Raw genomic sequence first — 3,777 nt, 5'->3', positions numbered from 1 at the left:
GCAAGCTACTCGGGAGGCTGATACCTGAGGATCAGGTTTGAAGCAAGCCCAAAGAGGAAATTTGGAAAGACTAATCTCCAATTAACCACCAAAACCACAGCTTCATAGCTGTGGTTCAACTGCTACAGCACTAGCCTTGAGAAAAAATTAAGGGACAAAACCCAGGCTTTAGGTCCAAATCCCTGGACTTCAGAAAACAAAGAAGTCAACAAATAAAATTTGGTGCTCAGTCGATCATCACTTAGCATTCTACTTCAATGTATTTGGTATGAGCCTAGGAAGTTACATCCTTAGCAAATGCTCTCCCCTCATATTCTGCTTCATTACCAGTATTCAAACCCCTGGTATTACCAAAGTCTCCTCCCAGTTAGCATAGCAGTCTACCACTGGGAATTAATAGATATATTTTTATTAATCATAATATATCCAGACACATCAAATGAGTAATAGCCACATTCCATTATTCTGAATGTTTTTGTTCCCCCTTTGAGTTAATAAGCCTTACCATTAAAAACTATAAAATAAAGTGGCGCTGTAGCTCAAGTGGTAGAGCCCTCGCCTTGAGCTGAAGAGCTGAGGGACAGCGCCCAGGCCCAGAGTTCAAGCCCCACGACCTACAAAAAAAAAAAAACAACTATAAAATACTTATTAAATTAAATCAACAGTCATCATTCTCCCACCCAATCTTATAACCTATGTGGGGTTTTTTTTGTTTCTTTGATGTTGGTGCCCTGTATCTTGTATATACATTTCTCTAGCTTTGGGCGGTGAAGGGAAAAAAACCAAATGCTTAACTAGGGATACAGTTTGACCCATTTTAACAATGAGATCAAGACACTATGTTCAAAAACGAACTGTACAATTTAGGCAGGGAGTGTGAGGGGGGATGGAGAGGAGTAGTTGTGGAGGTGGAAGGGTAGGGATGGTAGGGAAAAAACAAAGGAGAAGGTAACAATGCTTGAGAGGAAATGAACTCATTACCTACCTTATGTAAATGTAACCCCTTTGTACATTATTTTTACAATAAAAAACATATTAAAAAAGATGAAAAGAACCAGAAATAAAACTACATACTTAAAATCATCTGATATTTGGCAAAAGAGCGAAAGATGTAATGTGAAAAAAAAAAAAAAACATAGCCTTGTTGGATGCCCTTGGCTCATGCCTTTAATCCTAGCTACTCAGAGGCTGAGATCTGAGGATGGTTGTTGAAAGCCAGCAGGGCCAGGGAAGTCAATGAGACTCTTAGCTCCAATAAACCACAAGAAAATGGGAAGTGGAACTGTGGTTCAAGAACTAGCCTGAAGATGAAATGCTGAGGGGTAGCTCCAAGGCCCAGAGTTCAAGCCCCACGACCGACAAACACACACACACACTGACACACACATACACACACACATACACACACACACACACACACACACACACACACACACACACACACCACACTTACACACGCATCATCGCTTCTTCAACTATTGGTGTTGGGAAAACTGGACATCCGTAGGCAGAAAACTAGAAGTGGATCTCTGCTTCCACTAACATCAAGTCAAAATGGATTAACTACATTAAAATCAGCCAAACTACTATAAGACAGAATAAGGGTGACATTAGAACTTATAGGTACTGAGGTGCGAGCTGGGCAGCTGCACACCTAGCAGTTGCACTCCAGATCCCGCAATCTCGCACCGCGTGCCTCGACCTGATAACCGCTTACTCCAGTTGGCCCCTGCAACAGGCTCCATGCATTGGGCGCACCCCGCGCTCTGGGCAGCTCTGCTCACCGCACTGGCCCTGCTCCATGGGCGGCCGGTGATGCGGCCCCTTAGTGCGCTGAGAGCCCTGTGATGCGAACTCCCTGGCCCAGTGCATGCCTCCGCCTGCCACACCCGCGTGCGCAGAGCTGGTGTGCGAGCCAGGCTGTGGCTGCTGCTTGACCTGAGCGCTGCGCGAGGGCCAGCTATGTCATGTCTACACCGAATGCTGCAACTTGGGGCTCAGCTGCCAGCTGCCACGAGCCGAGCCACGCCTCCTGCAGGCGCTGCTGGATGGCCGGGGGTTCTGCGCCAATGCCAGCGTCCCCTGGCTGCCTGAGCACCAACCTGCTGCCGGTGCCCTCTGCCTCAGGAAATGCTAGTGAGTCGGAGGAGGACCGAGGCACGGGGAGCATGGAGAGCCATGCCCCGCCCAGCACACATAGGGTGTCTGACTCCAAGTATCATTCCATTCATTCATATCTAGACACCATCAAGAAAGGTCACGTGAAGGACAGCCAGCGCTACAAAGTCGACTATGAGTCCCAGAGCACGGACACCCAGAACTTCTCCTCAGAGTCCAAACGGGAGACAGAATATGGTCTCTGCCTTAGAGAGATGGAAGATACCCTGAATCACCTGAAGTTCCTCAATGTGCTGAGTCCTAGGGGTGTGCACATCCCCAACTGCGACAAGAAAGGACTTTATAAGAAGAAGCATTGTCGCCCCTCCAAAGGCAGAAAGCGGGGCTTCTGCTGGTGCGTGGACAAGTATGATCAGCCCCTCCCAGGCTGGGACAGCAAGGGCATGCACGACATGCACTGCCTCCGCATGCAGAGCCAGTAAACCCCACTGCATCAGTTAAATTGGAGCTCCAATACGCTTTACTTTGCACAAAACACTGCCACGGACAGAAAAACACCTGGCTACAGCTTCAACTTATATTTCTTTTTGTGATGAACTGGTTTTTGTGTGTGTGTGTTTTTTTTAAAGAAAACCAAAGTTTAGACAGATTTTTGAAATGTCTATTGTTCCTTTAAATGGTGAACTTGAGCATCTTTTCAGTTTTCAGTAGTCAGAAAAGAAAATTAATTTCTCTGTTTCTTTCTGTAAAAATAACTGATACTCCGGCCCAAAGCAGTGGACTTGATACCCTTCTAGAATCCTCTCCACATCTGCCCACTGGAACACCTGACCTTCTGTCCCCCTCACTTCAGTGGCTATTGTAGAAGACACCTCCTCGTTGCCCTCCACCCTGCTCAGGCCTCATGGAGAACAGGAAAGTCAGAAACTCCAGTCACCTGGCCATCTCTACCATCCACGAGACCCCTGGCCATCCTGGTCCTATCTTTGATTCCAAGGCTTGGAACCCTGGACGACAAAGCTTCTTCATTTTCTGCAAGTGACCTGATCTGCTTGGAAAATACTAGAGAGATTGGGAGGTGGAATCTTAACTGACCAAGAAAGTTCTATAAAACTGACCAAAAAGTTCTAGCACATTCTGGGAAACTTGTAAATGCACATCTTTCTGACCTCCCTCCATCAGGCAGCTTTTCAAGGATGGAGCCCAGTGGAAGGCCCAGGGTTGCCATGGCTGTGGTCCAGCAAGGCATGGGGAAGGCTGGGAATGTACCCACACCTCACAGGCCTCACCAGTAATGGAGTAATCACTCTGGAGACAACAATAACAACAAAATGTTTTCTAAATTAACTCATAGTTTGGGGTTGAGGATACTAAGCTATTTAAAGGCAAAAGTTTATTTTCACCCCTCATCTTTATTCTTGACCTAACAAAACAATGGTGTTTAATGTTATCTAAACAGGAAAGATGAACAGCTTGTTGAGAGAGCCTCATAGGGACACTGGGAACACATAGGGAATAACTTGTGTTCGTTGAACTTGGAGTCCAACTTATACTTTATAATTCACACATATATGCAGAGAGAGAGATATGTTCTCAATGGTTAACATTGTATACAGCATAGCCCCATTATAACAAGATCCATACTAGATAATCCTAGAT

The 3,777-nt window shown here is 46.0% G+C and overlaps 1 pseudogene; it reads left to right on the top strand.

Moving 5' to 3' along the window:
- The first annotated feature begins 1,743 nt into the window (after positions 1-1,743).
- LOC138814790 (insulin-like growth factor-binding protein 3 pseudogene) lies at positions 1,744-2,600 on the top strand (annotated as a pseudogene).
- Positions 2,601-3,777: the final 1,177 nt, after the last annotated feature.

The sequence above is a fragment of the Dipodomys merriami genome, unplaced genomic scaffold (assembly GCF_024711535.1).
Source record: "Dipodomys merriami isolate MVZ:Mamm:240054 unplaced genomic scaffold, mDipMer1.0.p SCAF_611, whole genome shotgun sequence".
Classification (NCBI taxonomy): domain Eukaryota; kingdom Metazoa; phylum Chordata; class Mammalia; order Rodentia; family Heteromyidae; genus Dipodomys; species Dipodomys merriami.
This window is presented reverse-complemented; position numbering and strand designations above follow the sequence as displayed.